Raw genomic sequence first — 20,838 nt, forward strand, 5'->3', positions numbered from 1 at the left:
AGACTGCATGCATTGTACAGAGGTGCCACCCGTATAAAGACTGCATGCATTGTACAGAGGTGCTACCCTCATAAAGACTGCATGCATTGTACAAAGGTGCCACCCTTATAAAGACTACATGCATTGTACAGAGGTGCCACCCTCATTCTAGAGTACTGGCAGGCTGCTTCTAGGGTAAATGGTAGGATCTCACTAAGAGTATAAGTCAAATTAAAGGACTGGAGATAGATTTAGACCTGAAAAGGGGGTGTCAGATCCTGAGGGAATAACTCTACCAACAAGGGAGGCATGTTCTACTTTATAAGGAGCTGTTAATGAGCTGTTTACTGTGGTCCACTGGTGTGAGGTTTGATTTCCACCTTCCTCCATTGCCTGTGTGACTCTGAACAAGTACTTAACCAGGCATCTCTCCACGGCCAAGTCTGAAAAATGTCCATGGAGAGCTGTGCTCTACCATGGAAAACAAATGCAAATGAATTAATTAATTGATCTGAAAAATCTGATGGTGAAGACTTGGCATAAAATTGCAAAATAATGTTTTTAGGAAAATGGAGAAACAGGCTTACAAGTCTTGTAGTATAATTTATGTTGGATTATAACTTCTTAGTAGGTGGGTTAATGAAGATGTAGATATGTATGTAAATTATCTGAGCAGTTAAATTTGACTGAGCAGGCAATATGGTACATCCTAAGGCCTGTGTAATGTGTTTGTCTTACCTGGCCAAAGCTCATGGATGCCTCATAAGCTTACGGATGAATAAGTTTTTGGAAAGAAACGTTTTGAAGGAACAGAAAAGCACAACCATTTTCTTGCTAAGGCAAATTAATATTATTTTAAACAAGAGTGGGCAGGAAATTAATGTTGTGCTCTATTATGGAAATGCAAGACCATTGCATTGTTTACGTAACTTTAAGTTATGTCGGTTGCTGTTGTGTTAGGGGAAGACAGAAAGTTGAAAGCAACTGAGAGTTCTATACATAAGTTCTGAGCCCTGCCCCCACATACATTTAGGCCTTACCTTTAGTTGGGCCTTCACAATACTCATGGAAAGCACAGCACAAAAGTGGAGTAAAAGTGGAGTTTGAAAACATGCTCAAAAGGTAAGGCTTGAGATTGAAACAGAATTCTAAAAACAAAAGGAGAATTTAATAAATATTACCTTGATAAGGAAGTATTTATCCAGTTCAGGTTGATATTTTTATAAGAAAATATATCAAGGAACTGTGATAGAACAACAGAATAAACTACTAAACTCAAAGTGTAAATTAGAAAAGAGAAGGAAAGAAGACAAACAGACAATCACTGTTCAGAAGCACATATCAAATTTAATAACCTAGAGACAGTTCTGCAGTCTCCTACAAGAGTATGTCCTTGAACTATTTAGCATTTTGTTAGTGGCCCTGTTGTTTCATTATAAACTTGCTCTTCCCCACCCTTATGAAATGCATTAATTAAAGAAAAAAACAGCATGCAGGATCTATCTGTTGACTGCTACACCAAGGACTGATAATGGGAATTAGAAGCATCATATGCTAATTCCTAATGTAATTCAAGTTTTGTTGAGCCTACAATGTAGCCTATAATGATATCCATGATCCCAACCTTCACAGCTCCACCTGTATGATGGCCTTAATACTGCATGCTTGACAGGCAAAATTTCTATGCCATGCATTATTAAAAGCTGACATAATGCTGATTGAATTCTGAACACATGAAGTGCAGACAGCCCATTTTCAAAATAATAGTAATAACTAACTAACTAACTAGCTAACTAACTAACTATCTAACTAACTAACTAACTAACTAACTAACTAACTAACTAACTAACTAACTAACTAACAAAATAAACAGATAGATAAATAAATAAAGCCACCCCTATCCTTGGAATGAGACTATCATTAACATACGAACATGTATAAGCACAGCCATCACCAGCGTAGAGGGAACATTACTGTGCATCCAGCTCCCCTGTATGTTATCAATATTACTGCAGGCATATAAACTGTCCTCATGTAATACCTATAGTTACACTGATAACCTTTACTTTGTACTTATTTATCTTTTGTTGATTGAGTTAGTCCCACTAGACTAGCAGCCTCTTTTCAGTTGAAACCAATCTTGGTATTTATATTACTAGGGGAAATTTGGCCAGGGATTTAGGGGAATCACTTCATACTGCGGAAAGGACCATTGACTGAAAAAGATTACTGTACTGATTTGTAAACATGCATTAGTGTGCTCTGCCAATGTATACTCTACTAACATACAGTTACTAAGGTTCCTGGTATAATGAGGCTGGTTATAGTTTTTGGAATGTGGAGTAGTCCCCATGCCATTTCTCATTACCATTTCTAGAATGAAGACATGGAATCATGTCCATCCACCAACATAAGTCATGAAACCATGAAATTAACTCATTAAAAGCCACTTTAAGTGAACCTTGTTTTTTAGAGGGCAAGCCTCTCTGTACCTCTTTGTGGGAAAATACCCCTACATATCTCATACTTATATATACCAAGTTTGCAGTCACACAACAGTATGGTATCTGGCAAACAATAGTGTTGCTGAAAATGACTTTTAGCATCAGCATTTGCTGGAATTGTGCTCAAACATAAGAAACATAAGAAAACCAGATGTCTTTTTCAGATTTGTGCATGTTATAAGTGCTGTAGATAATGTACTAAACCATGTGCAAAATACTTAAGAGTTTCATACTATTTTTAATTGTTGGAAAGTAAGTCTGGGACACTTTGAAGAAACACTGGGTGGTAACGTGGAAAATGCCAAGAGATATATTAAGTAGACCTGCTAATAAAATTATATCAGCTCTCTTCATGAGTGGATAGCTATTATAAAATTCTTCCTAGAAAGATGTTGAGTATCAAGCTAGGTTTTAGCAGTCATAACTACAGGGTTTCATTTTTTTCAGAGACACTGATGTCTTCAAATAATGCAGAAGAGTACATTGTATACTATACCCTGCTGTGAATGAATCACAGTGTTCTCTGACAGAACAGAGCAGCATGGCAAGGAACAGCTGCTGCCTAGGCTACAGACCCTACTGAGTTACTGTTCCTTGCACTGTACTATACCATCACAGAGTGATTTATAAAGATCTTTCCATGCGTAAGTTACAGACCCTACTGAGTTACTGTTCCTTGCACTGTACTATACCATCACAGAGTGATTTATAAAGATCTTTCCATGCGTAAGTTACAGACCCTACTGAGTTACTGTTCCTTGCACTGTACTATACCATCACAGAGTGATTTATAAAGGTCTTTCCATGCGTAAGTTACAGACCCTACTGAGTTACTGTTCCTTGCACTGTACTATACCATCACAGAGTGATTTATGAAGATCTTTCCATGCGTAAGTTCTTGCTGAAAGCTTAGACTATCACAGAGGAAACTGAGAATAGCTCCCAGTTTGCAGTCATGCTTAGTACTGTTTGTTAAACAAAGTATATTGTGAAGCCCCATGGAAAAAGCATTTCTGGTCTTAGAAAGCACCTTCAACACATGTTCCTTTGTAATACCAAGGGGCTTAAGTTATTCAGGGATATGTGGATTTTCGAAAAAAAGCCCTGATGTAAAGTTAGCACCAAATATGTTTACCAGCATAATGGCAATATCTTTTGGGTCTGAGTAGGTTGTACCATTTTTAATAAGATGTTGTGAAAGTCAGTAACTGTTTAGTGTGTGGAAAGCACATTCTACCCTCATAAAACGTCATAGCAAGTGTTTGCTTTGCCTTGGCACAGAGCGCAACATGGGCACCTGTTTGCACTGCACATATTTTACCCAAGGGCAATTCATTGTCGATAAAAATCTCTTCAGGAGCTCACTTCCAAAAAAGAGGTGTGAACTGGGTTTCACACAACCAAGGAGCTAGCAAAGGCCTGTGCCTGTCACCACAGAAAAAAACACTCAAACAAAAGGGACAAACACTGATAATCTGAGAACATTATTAATCACTTTGGGTTCCCTAGGTCCAACTAACCCAAATAAAGAGAGGTGCTCTAGCAGCTCCTGACCATAGAGTCATTTTTCACAGAGGTCCCAGAATGACTAATTCTTAGGTGGCCATGCCTTCATGTGTTAACATGCCATCCTGAAACTGCATGCCTGAAATTCCTCCACCAGGTGAATGCCCTTCAGTACTATAGGCGCATGTTGTGGTTTTGAAAGGTGAAGGAAGAATCCCTAGGATATTTGTTCATAAGGAGGTTCCCAGGGACCAAACTGAGGTTGTTCCCATCTGCTTCTGACCTGAATCTTCAAGTGTGGTGGTTCCTAATGTTGTGAGGCACAAAGCACATAAAGCCAAACAGGTGTAGCCTAGCTTGCTTGGGCTTTGTCCAATCCCCCTTTGGGGCTTTTACAGATTCTTTAGCCCACCTAGATGAAAGCTTTATTGTCCTTTCTAAAATCTAAGAGGCTTGAGCTGATGACACACATGGTGCCTCTGGCCCCTTATAAACAGAGAAAGGTGGATCCTCCCCAAGAGTAATCTGATTCCCATCAGTGGAAACCAATGAGTTAGCATATGTGAGTAAGCTTCCATCAGCTGAAAACTTGGACTGAGACACCAAAGACACCATGTCCTTTGCTTCCGACCAGACAACTTTTCCTTTGAAATGAAGGAAACTTCTGTGCCAGAACCCACAGAGGGATCATGTGATTCAGCCTGGCTGCCCCCTTACTGATCCCCCCAAGAACACCCAAACATTTCCCCCACTACTTTTAAGTTTGACTCTCATTCCCTCACAAAAACTTGGAGGGGTGCTTACCTTTTTATTTTATTTCTATTTTTTTAAAGATGGATATAAATTGCTTAAGACCATTGAACTCTAAATGTCATAAAAATGGTGCAGTCCTCAGTTCAGCTGTATACCCTCATTATCCAAAAACAATTTAGACTTCATTCTGCAGATCTTGAAAATCATGTTAGACAAATGATTCATATAAAAGGTTCCCTTTTGGATAGAATATTGAAGATTTTATTTAGAGCTTTTCCTAGTCCCAAGGAAAGAATGTCCTTCGTGGTCCAATCTGAACCTTTGCCATCTAAATAAATTCCTAAAGGCCCATAAAACAAAGACTTTTTGCCTTCCATGGACTCTTGCCTCCCTTTCACAAGGGGCCTTCATGGTGGCCATAGACCTGAAAGATGCCTATGTACATATTTCAATAAAAAATGGACTCTTCCTAAGGTATGCAGTTCACCTACATGCCCTTTGTCCACTGCATCCAAATTATTTGCAAAGTATTTGGCTCCATTCATAGCCTATTGAAGGACAGAGGGCATTTAAATGTATCTTTACTTTCACATTTACTTGATTCAAACAGAATCTCACCAGGGCTTCTCAAATTTTCTGAACTTCATAATGATTTATGAAGATCTTTCCATGGTCCCTGATTGTCAACAAAAAAAGAAATTTCTTTGAGCCCCCCTTCAGAATGTGACTTTAACCAGAATGTGTCTCAACTCCTGTCAGTGCACCACCTTCCTCCCTCCTTCCCTCAGGAAAAACTGGAATGACTGACAGAGTACTTCAGCAGTACCATACAGAAACTAGACATCTCAGCAAGGGAGTACCTTAGGCCATTACGGTATATGGCAGCATGCATTCTGATGGTCTCTTAAGCATGCCTGCTCATTTGGAAATTCAAGTGATACTAGAGAAGAAGCTGGTATCAGCATACACATTCATTGGAGACCAAGATTTTTTTTTGTACAAAGAGGGAGATCTCATTGTGGATCCAATACTGTGCCCAGTTTATGGAGATGCCCTTCTAGGCCACTATCCATGAAGACCCTTACCACAGACTCTTTGGACATAGCATAGGAGCTCATATGCAGAACTGCCAATTACAAGAGGCTTAGAGGCCTATGATAAATAAGAAACACGTAAACATCAAGGAGATGAAGGCCCTAAAAGCATTCTTCCCTACCTTGAAGAGGCAGTGCTGCAAGTAATGACAAACAATACAACTGTCATGTGGTACATAAGCACACTTCTACTTATTGAGATGACTGTGCAGCCTGGACATGATAGCATGAGAAATAGCCACAGAAGTAGGATTATCTCTGATTGCCATGTATAGTGCTTCAGCACAAAATGTGTTAGTAGATGGGCTGTGCTTATCCCAGTCAGACTCTCATAAATGGATGTTAAACAAGGATACTTTTCTGGACTTGACCATGTGGTGTGGATGTACTGAACATAGGCTTATTTGCCTCCCATGTGAACAGATAACTGCAAGCAGGGTAACAGACCTCCCAAAACATTGAAAACAGAATGCTTCCCCCTTGAAATGAACAGGTCAGTTCATGTACCCTTTTTCTTCCATACCCATGCTCACAGGGGTACTAATTAAAGTGATGGAAGAAGGGTCAAAATAATTGTCAGAGTTCTTTCCTGGCCAAGGTAACACTGGTTGTCTCTCCTGAACATTATATTAGGAGGAAAACATGAAGTATTGATTCAGTGGAGAGACATATTGACACACAACAGAGGTTTGGCCTGGGTGATCTTACCCTGATCTCAGGCAGGGACAAAAACTTAGAGGTCATAATGAATATTATGAAGAATGCTAGGAAACCCAGCATATCAAAATCTTACTTAGAAAAACAGAAAAACACCATTTGCAGATGCCATGAACCACTTAACAAGTGGAAGAGAGTCTCCTTTTGTTGACAAATCAGGAGCCCTGTCCTCAGAAAGGCTGGAGTGACACTGGTCCTGGATTATCTGTCATACCTTTTAAACAATATGCTTCTTCTGCTATGTCAGCCTGAATTACTCATGGAGCCTCCATTGTAATCTAGACCTTCAGTTAAGCAATTTCTTCTGGGGGATCATTCATATCAGACTACCTTGAAAGCAAATTGCTCCATCATGGGATCGCAACTATACTTGAGAAATCAGTTTCACTCCCTTTTGAATTTGCAGCATAATCTCCTATTTACTTTCTCTCTTAGAAGACACTGTTCTAGGAAGCAATTATCACAGCTAGATCAACCTTAGGACCCCAAGTTGTTACATGGAAAGTTCACCATGACAGTGGTGCTGATTACTAATCCATCTTTCATGCCAAAATGGTATCAGAATTGACAGTTAACCAAGCTATAAAATCACTAGTCTTCTTTCCCAAGCCTTAAAATTCAGGAGAAAGAACCCTTTATTCAGAAGATTTCCATAGACAGGTGAAATTCTATTTACATGGAAAAAAGTGTTTAAAAGTCCCAGGAGACCAGCCCCAAATCATATAAAGCACATTCCAGAAGAGTTATAGATGCCATCACAGCCTTCCTTAGGGGGTTACCACTCAGGTCATCCTTGAAGCAGCCACCTGGTTATCTGTGCACACCTTCTTCGAAATTAGAATTGCCTAAGTGGTAGGGCTTTGTACAAAGCAATCAGGAAGGAAAGAACTTGGAAGACTGACTGATTATGAGCTACCTGCAGGGCAGGATATCCCAAGAACTAAGGACTTTAACAGCGGAGCTACTTAAATGTCTACATACATCTATGGGAATTCCCAAAGCAACTTTACTTTCTATAGTATGACAGTTTGGGACTAAGGACTGTGTAGTTGTGTTAGTCTTGCCCATACCACAGAACACTCCATTTCCAGTACACATTTTCTTACAAAGCAATTGAAAAGTTTTTTTTATTTTTTTTTTATTTTTAATGACATGCATTGAGGTTGCCTCTCGGATCTATACACTAAGGGAGTTATCAGTGAGGTTGGGAGATCAGTGTGATTAGATGCAATACATTAACTGCAGGCAGGTAGTTTTGATCCAATAACACACTTAGCTGGGACCATCCAGTAGTGAGCTGATGAGGTGTTTCTGAATCATATATGAACCTGGGGGTGGTGGTGGGGGGGGGTCATTTTCAAGTGTAACTACAAAATGAGGCAAGGATATGTATGTGGTTGTTCTCCACTGCGTAGTAAGTTTTATAAATCTCAGAGGGAACTATTGTGCAATTCTACTTCTTACCAGCCCTACTCCATGGACTGCAATGTTGAAAGCTCTGGCAATGCTGTTTACCTGTATGCATGCATATTCTCAACTGTTTCCACTGTGTTTACTTCACAGAAAGAAAATGCTTATTGGGAATACATGTTACCTAATGTTAAATATGTGTTACTTGTCCATATCATATTCTGTAACTAAATTAACAATGTTAGGTGGGGTAGTACTATGAAAAGGCTAACAATCACAAAGCACTAATTAGAATGAGACTATGCTTTTTATTCTGACCTATCTGCATATAATGACACTATTATGCATCCAAAATGAATGCTAAGGGTTAATACATTTATCTCAGATGCATATGAGTCCTATTACATGAAGCTAGGATAGAATTAAAAACACATTGGCTTGTAATAATAATTTTCAGTTCCCTGTCCCCCTTATTCTTTTCAGTTTTTGTACAGATTTTCTAAAATATTTCAAACTGCCTGGTTTATAAGTACTTCATCCTCTGAATAAAAAATATTGAGTCAAATTTCATGACCTTTGGTTATTTTTCAAGTCTCTGTACATGAATAAACAAGCACAAAATTTATATACACACAAAAAATTTAATAAAAGCTCAAACACAGCTGACAGCATCCACACATAATTACAACTTACTAAGATGTGTTACGTCTTTTCAGAAGAGAGATCTATGCAATTACAATTTACTGAAATGCATCCTGTCTGTGAACAAGAGGTATTTAGGAAAATTCCATTAATATACAGTTATTATGACTTTGTTTATGTTTTCAGGTAGAGAGACCAGGAAACAGAACTGCAAAGGATTAAAAGCTTGACATTTTAATACATTTTTATTTGGGAGATTGAACTGCTTTTAGATTTTTCTTTTCCCAGTTTTATGCTAATGCTTCTTTATCCAGAGAACCAAAGAAGTCAGGCTACTGTGATAATTTGTACTCAGAAAGATTTGTAACTTTAGATTATATGAAAAATGAGTCACAATCTTAATAAATAAGATGTCAATAGGGAAATATGATAAAGATCATATAATGGTGTTTAGTAACAGCAAACACTCATATGCGCAAATGCTTTTTACTGATGTAAAATAAAAAAGTGAATACTCATATGACTGAATGCTCTCTTTAGTGGTGGTTTTGCCAGAAGCGTCTTGAATGAGATCCCATTGCAGCAGGGTAAGAGAATTTGTCATTACCCGACTACTGAGCTATCTCAGAGTTGGTATACATAATTAGTAGGGGGTGGTGGGGGCTCAAGGGGCAAAGGCTGTGCTTATCATTTGCTGGAAATGTTGAATTAAAGAACATCGATTCTTCCGGTTATTAAGTGTTCATTTTGGAAAGGTAATTGGGATTTGTTTTAATGCCAAAGCTTTTTGAATTACTAAAACCTTTGGCATCAGTTGACGTGTGGGTGCAAGTCTTTGCTAATGAGTGTTAGAGTCAGGGCTAGGGAAGGGCATAGAGACTCTGTTTAGGATGTTAGTGGATGTGAGTGTGTTTCTGATTTAGGGCTCTCAGTCCATAATTACTTTTGTGTGCTAACCCTAACCTTACCACTACCCCTAACTCAACACTACAATTTTCCATACTAAAATCCCTTTCCCAAAGACTGCCACTATTAGACAAATTATACCTGTAGCTTCGGCTCATTTTTTTGAGTGAGTGCCAAAAGAGAGCATGCATTTTTTTTTGCAATTAGCATAGTATAACAATATAGTAAGCATTGCTGTTTCTAAATGAGAAAATATCTACACACACAAATACATACAGACATATGAATATAAGATATATATATATATATATATATATATAGAGAGAGAGAGGGAGAGAGGCATATACATGCACATGCATATTTCAGTCAGCTGTACCACATTTTTTATGAACAATGATACCACAATTCGATCAATTGAATGACACTTACAGATATCTATATCTATAGCCACATCTATAACTAAATTTATATCTGTTTATATACATAAGTATATATATATATATATATATATATATATATGGAAACACTTTATAACCTCGAATTACTGAAATGTCGAATTTCAGTATCTCGAGACTATAAAGCCGAATGTTACAAATAGCGAAAGGTCATAATCGCGAACTCGAATATATGTAAAATTCGCGGTTATGACCTTACGCTGCGTAATGTCCGGGGTTGTGTTTTGATGGTGCGCGGTGCCATGTGTGGATGTAGGCGTTATGTCAGGTAAATGTTTTCTAAGGGTTTTGAGTGGGAGTTAGTGTGTGTGTGTGTGTGTGTGTGTGTGTGTGTGTGTGTGTGTGTGTGTGTGTGTGTGTGTGTTTGTGTGTGTGTGTGTGTGTGCTGATGTGTTTGATGTGTGTGTGAGGGTACGGAGAATGTGCGTGTTTGAGTTGGCTTTTGTTTTGTGTTTGTGCGATCTCAGAGTTAGTATATATAAGTAGGGGGTGTGGGGGGGGCAGGGGGGCTTGCCCCTTGCTTATGTGTGTATGAGTTGTGTATGTGTGTAGTTTTGTTTGTTTATGTTGTGATGTGGGTGTTGTGGTGTATGTGTGGTATAGTGTGTGCGTTTTTTTCGGTGTTGTGAATTTTTGTGTCAGTGTTTTGTGCATTCGGTTTTATAGTCTCGAGATACTGAAATTCGATATTTCAGTATTTCGAGGTTATAAAACGAATCTATATATATATATATATATATATATATATATATATATATATATATATATATATATATCTGTATGGGAACACTTTATAATCTCGAAATTCTGAAATACCGAATTTAAGAATCTTGAAATTATAAAGCCGAAAGCTTAAAAGTTCGAAACCCCAGAAGCACGAATTTTAAAATCCCGAAGTACGGAGATTTTGAAGCAGCGCTTCTGGTGTTGCGCTGTGTGAAGGGATAGCTGGAGGTTTAGGTAAGTATGTATGTTTATGGGTTTGGTTATAGGTTCATAGGTTCATAGGTAGGTACTAGGCTATCTGCCTGAGGGCATTTATAAGCCTAGCCAGAGTGTGTCGGCTTTCGCCACCCCATTGATTAATTAACTGATCCTCTGTCAAGCAGAGCCAATGAAGTGATCCCAGGGGTGTATTTTCTGTTACCCATCCACTCGTCAAGGTTTCTCTTAAAGAGTGTTAGTGAGGGGCTCTGCCTTATGTAGTTTGGAATTTTGTTCCAAAGCATGGGGAGTCTCTGTGACAGGAATCTATCCCTTCAGCATGTTCTATTTATTGTTGTGGCAAGGTTTAGCTCACTAGAGCGCATGACTCGCAGTGACTTGGATTTCTTTAGGTGGAGCATGTCCATCAATTCTGAGTTGGGCATGGCTTTGTAAGTCAGGCAGGGATCACCTCTGAGTAAGCGATATGCCACTGAGTACTGCCGGAGTTTTTCAGTTGAGCTGCATAGGATATATGTCTGAGGCCAATAATCCTCTTGGTGAGGTATTTTTGTGGTCTGTTGGAAGTGTCTTGTGAGGTACATCCCAAATGGGGCATTGTACTCTATGATGAGTCTAATGAGTAATGAGTAGAGGGGCACTATAACCACTTTATTTCTAGATGTGAACCCTTTAGTAATTAGATGGGCCACATAGAAGGATTTCCTAACTATTTTGTCAATATGATTGTCAAAGGAGAGATTGCTATCTACCTGGGTCCCCAGATCTCTTATTACCTCTTCTATATTAAGGGGGCTGCCACCTATGTAGTAATTTGCGGGTGTTTTGTTTTTCCCAAATGGGATGATTATGCCTTTTTTGGCATTTAGCTTGAGGCCATTACTTTGACACCAGGTGTCCGTCTCAGTAAGGCCCTTTTGGAGGATGTCCGTGTCAGCCAGAGAGTCAATTATGGCTCCCAGTTTGCAGTCATCAGTGAACTTGGTTAGCCATAGTCCTCCTGTGTTTGCCTGTACTTCTGAGAAGTATATGCCAAACAGTAGGGGTCCTAGGACTGAGCCTTGTGGGACACCACTTGTGACTGGTTTAGAGTCGGACCTGGATCCCGCTATTCTTACCATGTGAGTTCTGTCTGTAAGCCAGTTGGCAATCCATCTCGTGACGTAGGGGTTTATGTTCAGGTTGGTGAGTTTTTCTGTAATACCAGAGTGGGGAATGGTGTCAATAGCCTTGGCGAGGTCAAGATAGGCTGTGTGAACCACCTTTCCCTCGTCTATGACCTTGGTGATTGTCTCTAAGAAGTCAACCAGGTTTAGTAGGCATGATCTGCCCTTAACAAAGCTGAACTGGGTCGGGTCAAGTGTTTGGAGGTTCCCAATGTCTTTGTTAATAAGTTCCATGATGATGCGCTCTATAGCCTTGCAGACCTGGCTAGTCAGGCTTATGGGGCGATAGTTACCAGGGTCAGTTGTGGCCCCTCCTTTGTGGAGAGGAATAACCATTGCTGTGCACCAGTCTATGGGCACGTAGCCTGTGCAGAGGCTGAGGTTGAACAGCGTGTTTAGGTGGGGGGTTAGTTTGTTCTGTAGTTCATGCAAGACACAGCCTGGGACAGCATCTGGTCCCATTGATGCTGTATTTTTGGCTTTAGAAAGAGCTGTTTTCACCTGTGCCTCTGTGATTTTTGGGACACTACACTTTTTCAGTATTGTTGTGGGCCCTTTTGGAGGTGGGGGGGGGGGGTGAAGTTTGCACTGAATCTATCTGCCAGGATGTTGGCAATATTAATAGGTTCAGTATATTTGGTGTTATTTTGCACTAGTTCAGTGCATATCTGAAAGTTTCCACTTAGATTCTTAACATAACTAAAGAAGGCTTTGTGGTTATCTTTTGAATCCTTGGCTATTTTTCTTTTAAAGTTAGCCTTGGATGATTTCATGAGGGACCTTAGTTTCTTACTGATACTGATCAGGGATGTCTTTCCTTCTTGGGATTTGCTTTTTTTCTGAACTAGTTTCCTCCTATTGTATAGCCTGTTTATGGCAGGGGTCCACCAAACTGGTTTCCTTCTCTTTGAGGAGTGAGTTTTGGTTTTGATAGTGATGGCATGATCCATGCATCCTTGTAGGTGCTCATAGAGTGCATTTGTAAAGGTTTCTGCATCTTATCTGCATTATCCTTTAGTGTGGGGGCTGTGAAACTTACCACCTATGTCTTAAGTAAGGTGAAGTTTGTTTTAGAAAAGTTTTTTACTGCGGTTCCCTTAGTTGAGAGGGGTGGTGGGGTGTGGACATCCAGAGTGATTAGTTCATGGTCTGATCTAACCAGTGACGGGTTGACCTCCAGTGTGGAACACCTGTCGCCCATGTTGGTGATGACCAGGTCCAATATGTTTTCACCTCTGGTAGGGGAGTTTACCAGCTGATCCAGGACATTTGAGTTGATGAATTCCAGGAAGCACTGGGTCTGGGAGTTTGTACTCGAGTAGTTTTCTCAGTGAATGGTAGGGTAATTGAAATCGCCCAATATCAGGGTGTTCGGTAGGACCTTCATTTTTTCCATTGTCTCCAGAAAGGTGGAGTGGTGGTCCTGGGTCATGGAGGGTGATCTGTAGCAGGCCACAATTTGCATTGCAGATTTGCCCGATGTTAGGTGCATATGGATGATCTCAGAGGTATCATGCTGTGCTACTAACCTGGAGGTGTAGGTATCCTTGATGAATATGGATACACCCCCTCATTTTGTGTTTCAGTCTGTGTTCTGTGGTCGAAACGTGTGGTATGAGTTGTAGCCCAGTAGTGCTGGGGTGCTCTCTGGAGCCTTGAACCAGGTTTCAGTTACTGCACAAATGTCGACGATTTCCATACTGAGGAGTGCTTCGAGCGCGTGCATTTTGAAATTTAAACTCCTGGAATTGAGTAGCATAACCCTCAGTTTTTTGTTAATTGTGCTGTTTACGGAGGTGGGTTTGACTTTTGAGTGGTTATGGGCTTAGGGGCTTTAGTGTGTGTAAGTGTTTTTGGTTACTGTAGTCTGTGTGTGCGAGGGGAATGTAGCTTGTATGGTGGTGTTTTTGTGTGTTTGTTTGTGTAGTGCGACCATGGAGTTAGTATATTTAAGTGGGGGGGTGGCGGCACAACCCCCCCCACATGGTTTGCTTGTATGTAGTGTAGGTTTGAGTGTTTGTGTGTTGGAGGAAGTTGTGTGTATGTGTGCATCTGTGGTGTATGGTTAGGGTAGTGTTCGAGATTTTGAAATTCGCGCTTCTGGGTTTTCGGGATTGTCAGGTTTCGGCTTTATGATCTTGAAATTCTGAAATTCGATATTTCAGAATTTCGGGATTATAAAGTGAATCTATATATATATGTGTGTGTGTGTGTGTGTGTGTGTGTGTGTGTGTGTGTGTGTGTGTGTCACACACACACACACACACACACACACACACACACACACACACACACACACACACACACACACATACACACACACACACAAACACACACATACACACACACACACACACAAACACACACGTATAACTGAAAGACACGGTGGTCAACTCCCAAAATATGATGATGCAGAGTAAGACAGTAAATGAAGGAGATGTTTCCTGGGGAGACATTATGGAGAAAATACAAAAGGAGGATGCAGAGACAATCCTGAAGAACAGTGATGAGATGGAAAAGAAAATATATGCAGAGAAAGTTAAAGGGCCAGATTCACGAAGGCTTGCATGGAGTCTTAGAGTAGAGTAAGACTCCATGCAGCCATCATGTCCAATGAGTGATCCAGGAACAGCCTGTAGTGGCGTGTAAGAGAGCTCCTAAAATGGCTCTTACATGGACAGGGTTGGGATATGCAAATTACCTCAATTGCAGGCGAAAGGCATGCAAATGAGGTAGATTTGCAATTCAGGAAACCCGAACCTGTCCGAGTAAGAGCAGTGTTATTTGCAGAAATGTACTCAGTTGACAACTGAGTACCATTCTGCAAATAGCAAAACGGAGCCATGACAGCTCCAAATAAAGGTTGCATTCAGTGCAGGAAGCATGCCAATAGCCAAATATATGGCCATTGGAAATGTTTCCTGATGCAATATGAAAATAAAAATAATTTTATTTTTTTTCACCGATTGCCAATGTTTAAGCGTAGCGCAGCGCCACGCAAATGGGCTGTGCTCTAAAACCCAGAATACCGAAAATTAAAACCCACAAATGTGGATTTTATTGAAATTGTTAATGTACAATGCAAGGAAATGGCAGGCTGAAGACAACGTGGCCACCGAGTAGAGGTTGCTAAGGGGGGAAGCTCAGTCTAAGAGATGTAATCAAGCATCAGTAGGCAATCCTATGTAAATGAGTGTTAGGATAGTGAATCGCAAGTTTACATAGCAAATGAGCACAGTCAGTGGAGTGTAGGAGTAGGATATGGGGAGTAACAGAGTAGAAGATAGGTGACATCACGAGGGGGGTATGTATGAAAGAAATGAAGCTAATTGGAGCAGAGTGACATGTGTCAGCTGTCATTTATACATCATGGAAAGAGGTGTGTCAACAGGTAGGCTAGGGAAAGCCAAGAAATGGAAGGTGTATGCCGTGGATAACATGAAAGTTCCTTGCTGAACGGGTATGCATGCGTGTGCGTGCGTGTAAACCCGAGTAAGACAGAGTGCGCATGTGTAAGCATGAGTGTGCGCGTTTAAGCCGAAGTAAGCATGTATAAAGCTGATTAAAGAGTTATAAGCACGTGTTAACCCGAATAAGCAAGTTTTAGTCCCTGTAAGCATGTGTGCGCACGTGTTAGCTGCTGTGACCGTGTTTGGCTTGTGTGTGCGGTGCCCCCCCCCCCGAGGAAACAGAAAGGAAAAAGGAAGCACAACAAATAGTAGGAAGCTACCAGGGAGTACTAGCAGAGCTAGCAGGTGAAAACAATCAGAATCAGGCAATTACGCAGGCAGTACACTAGCCCAGCCCAGCCTAGCAATTAAAACTCTGCAAACAACAGTCCAGTATGTTTCTCACAACAGACACTGCAGTAAGCTAATAGAAGTGAAAACTGAAAAAGCTTTACTGAGACAAAGAAATGTTAGGGGTTGCCATTGCTGTTATAAGGTGACATATGCAACATGCTGAGGGTGGTGACAATGGAAATGGTGCTGGACAACCCACAGTGAGGAGATGGAGAAGAGTGTACAGGCCCAGGGTAACCTACCAGGGGCTACATGAGCTGGAGATAGTGGAGTGCTATAGAGTGGACAGAGACCTCCTGCAGCAAATTGTTGAGCTGTGCAGGCCACGCCTCATACACAGAAACAACAGAGGGGAACCCATCCCAGTTGAAACCAAGGTATGTGTTGGCCTAAGAATATTAGCAACCGGTACCTGCCAGAGACCAACTGGTGATATGATGGGGATATCACAGGCATCAGCATTCAGGGTACTACACCAGTTCCTGGATGCCATGTCAGCACATGTCGGTGATTATGTATATTTACCCAATTCCCATGAGGTATTGGCCAGCAATATGCTTCTTTTCCAGCAAATAGCGGAATACCCTGAGGTAGTGGGTGCAATAGACTGCACGCACATACACATCAAAGCACCAGCCGGTGAGCGGGGTAGAGTCTACTTCAACCACAAAGGTTTCCCCTCCATCAACTGCTAGGTCATGTGTGATGCCCAGGGCATAATACTGAATGTGTGTGCAGGCTACCCTGGAAGCTACCATGATTCCCATATCTGGCATTTGATGCAGCTGCACCAGACATTCGCCAATGGGGACATCCCACATGGTCACCTAGTGGGGGATGCTGGCTATGCACTGGAGCTGTGGCTGATGACACCCATCAGAAACGTACACACACCTGAACAGGAATGCCATAATGAGGCACAAACACGTAATGTAATAGAGCATGTGTTTGGGCTGCTCAAGTCATGGTTCCGGTGCCTGGACACATCTGGTGGAGCCTTGCAGTACTCACCAACTACATGTCCCCAAATTGTCATGGTATGTGTTATGCTACATAATATGATCCTGCGAAAACAGCTGCAGCAGGACCAGCATAGACCTGGGCCAAACAGCCCCCCACCATTGCCAAGGCCATCACAGGCAGAGTATGACTTGGAGGAGGAACAACCTGAGCCTGCCCCAGTAGGCAGAAGGAGGCATGCCCAGTATGCTTTGGCCTTGGCAAAGAGGCAACGCATAGCACATACACTGGCTCAGTAGGAACTCTGGAAATTATACCTCTCTCCGACTTGCACATATAGTAAAAGGGATGCCTAAGTTGACATTACCTGCTTTCAAACATGTACAGGGAGTGTAGTATGTGCATCCGGCATAGGAGGCCCTGCAGCACCACCTAAGGCATGATTGCCTTGTGTTAAGCAATATAAAGCACTGCTAAACAGCATTTACCACCATGTAGTATATGCAAACAAAATCCCACACACCAACTAGCACAACTGTGGTCAATGTTCAGTAATATTGGGCAATGTCCAGCAATGTTGGTAAATATTGAGCAATGTCGGACAAGCCTGGTCTAAGTAGGGCATAGCTGAACAAAAGCCAACATGCTCACATTTGCTTAACGGGCCCTTAAGCAGTCTGGTCTGCTCAGAATGAAAATATAAAGCAGTGATGGGCCTCAAACCCAGGAAACTGTGCACTATAGCCAAAGTACTGGACCACCAAACCATGACAGTATTGGAGTGGTCAGCCTGTATGAAGGAATGCTGATAAGTCTATGCAAAGTATTTCATGGAAACCCTGCATACACAGCATAATCCTTGTCGAGTTATGACACAAAGGTGAGTCCTGCAGTGAGAACAGAACCTGACTTCCAACACACAGTATAAATGTTAATATTGGTCATGTTCGCATACATCAACCAATGTAGTGGGCCTCAGATAGCAACATAATGAAAGCTCACACTGGGCATGCTCACACACTTGAATAAATGAGACAAATGTCAGGCAACAAAACACGAAATGGCAGAACTGGGCATGCTCACACACTTAGGCCATGACTGAGTACAGCAGTGGGCCACGCATATCTGGCAGTTGCATGTGTTAACCCAGGAACCTGTCACTATACAGCAATCCACCCTGTGCACACAGTCATATGACAACAGGCACATCTATAATATAGTGGAACCCTGTCATAATCGAATATGTTCTGCAGATACCGAAGTTGTTCATAGAAACTGGTAGAGCAAACATGATAAAGACCTGAAAACAGTATCAGCAATAAACATTGTGCATCTTGAACATTAGCATAGGTTCAGAGGTCGATACTAGGCTATCTGCCCTAGGGCATGTACAAGCCTAGCCAGAGTGTGTTTGGCATTTGCAACCCTGTCAGATTACTACACTGTGTGTGTGAATAGTAGGTCACACAAGATAGCCCATGTACGTTTAGGCTAGTGTGCCTCTGTCTAGCAGGGACACAGAAGATATCCCAGGGGTAAACATACAATCACCCATACAGTCATCAAGATGTCTCCAGTAGGTGGTCAGTGGGTGGCTCTGTCTATGTGAAACTGGGATTACATTCTGGAGTGAGTGAGCCTCTGGGATAAGAATCTGTCTCACCACAATGTCCTATTAACATCTGTGCTGAGGTATACATCCCTGGAGTGTGTAGCTTCAAGAGAGTCGGATATCATGAGATGGAGCATGCCCAGTAATTCTGGGTTGGGTATATCTGTAAACAACAGGCACACATCATATCCAAGTAGGTGGTAAGTGGCTGAGTAGAGCTGGAGGTACTGCATCTGAACTGTGCAGGGCATCTGTGTGAGTCCCTAGATCAGCTTGGTGAGGAACTTCCATGGCCAGTACAGTTGCTGCAGGTGTCGGGTAAGGTACACCCCAAATGTGGCATTATAACCAAGCAGGGATGTGATGAGTATAGGGGCACAATGACCTCACTTGATCTAGATGTGAAACCATATGGGATAAGGTGGCCCACATAGAAGGTGTGTCCAACCACTTTGGCAATGTGAATGTCAAAGGTGACAGTACGAGCAAGTCATGTCCCCAAACCCCTAACAACTCCTATGGTATGTAATGGACTATTACCTATGTGGTAATGTGTGGGCATGTTGTTATTCCCAAAGGGGATGACTATGCAACTAATGGCATTTAGCTGTAGGCCATGGCTCAGGTACCAGTCATCCATCTCTGTGAGACCCTGTTTGAGTGTGCATGTGGCAGCTGGAGAGGTGATCATGGCACCCAGTTTGCAGTCAAGTGCAAACATGTTCAGCCATATTCCCCCTGTGGTAGCCTGTACGTCAGACAAATATATACTGAACAAGAGAGGTCCCAGGACCGAGCCGTGTGGGATGCCATGTGTAACTGGTGTATAGTCAGACATGCCACCTGCAATTCTGACCATGTGGGTGCTATTCCTGATCCAGGTATCAATCCATTGTATGAGATATGTGTCCATATCGATGCTGGTGAGCCAATGCATAATGGCCCAGTGGGTTATTATGTTGAAGGGTTTTGCAGGGTTCAGGTAGGCTGTGTGGACAGCCGTCCCTGTGTCGATGGACCTGTTAGCCATTTAAAGAATACAAACAAGTTCAAGAGGCAAGATCTGCCCACAACAATGTTGAAATGTGTAGGACACAGTGTCTGTAGGTTCCCGATGTCTATGTGCATGAGTCCCATGACAATGATCTCCATAGCTTTGCAAAACAGGCTACTTAGGCTTATAGGGCAATATTGTTTGTGGTCTATTGTGGCACCAACTGTGTTGAGTGGGACCACTCTCGCTGTACGCCATTCCTTGGGTACATATCCTGTGGTAACTCTGATATTGAACAGTGATGTAATGTAAGGGTTCCGTCTGTCATGATGCGCATGTAAGATGCAGGCTGGGACACCATCTGGTCACATTGATACTGCGATGTATGTTTTGGGGAGGACAGCACTCACCTGTTACTGTGTGATGTCAGGGAGGTTATACTCTGTTGGGATGGATAGTTGCTCCTTAGGGGGGATGGGTGAGAGACATCTGCACTGAACCTGTGTGCCAGGATGTTGGCAATGCCAGTGGGTTCAGGGTATGTTTAGTCAGTATGCAGTAACTCACAGCATATCAGTGAGTGTCCACCTAGGTTCCTGACATAACTGAAGAAGGCTTTGTGATAGTCCTATATGTCTTTTGCAATTGTCTGGTAGAAGCGGCCCTTAGAAAAGTTCATGAGTGATAGTAGCTGTCTGATAGTACAGATCACAGATGCCTTCCCAGTCTGGGATTGTGCTCTATCATGTAGTAGCTTCCTCCTGACATTGTACAGCTTATTAATGGCTGGGGTCTACCACACAGGTCTCCTGCCATTGGAGTAGTGAGTCCTGTTGTTATCTTGGATAGCACAATCCATGCAGTCCACTAGGTGTCCATAGAATGTGTATGTAAAGGATGCAGCAGTGTGAGCCATATTTGCCACTGTCTCAGGGTCTCTGAAGGATACCACCTTGCTTCGGTGACGTGAGACGTTGGCTCCTGAGAAGTTCACCAAGATTACCCAGGATGGGTGTGTGGAGGGTATATGTATGTCCAGTGAGATACATGTATGTTCTGACCTTACCAATGAAAGGTATATCGCTGGTGTGGAACATAATGTCCCCATGTTGGTGATGATCAGGTCCAATATGTATTCCCCCTTGTGGCTGTGCTGACTGGTTGTGCCATAGCATATGAGTCTAAAAGCTGTAGTGAATGCTGCGTGAGAGTGTCGAGGCTTGAGTAGTATCCTCAGTCAATATTTGTGTATATGAAGACACACAATATAATGGTGTCTGTGGAGACCTTCATATTCTCCATAGTTCCCACGAAAGCCGAGAGTGGTCTGTGAGTTTGGGAGTGTGTTCTGTAGCAGGCAACAAACTGAAAGGCAGTATTGCACAATACTAG

Source organism: Protopterus annectens, chromosome 11.part0 (genome assembly GCF_019279795.1).
Source record: "Protopterus annectens isolate FY-2018-M chromosome 11.part0, PAN1.0, whole genome shotgun sequence".
Taxonomy (NCBI): Eukaryota; Metazoa; Chordata; order Ceratodontiformes; family Protopteridae; genus Protopterus; species Protopterus annectens.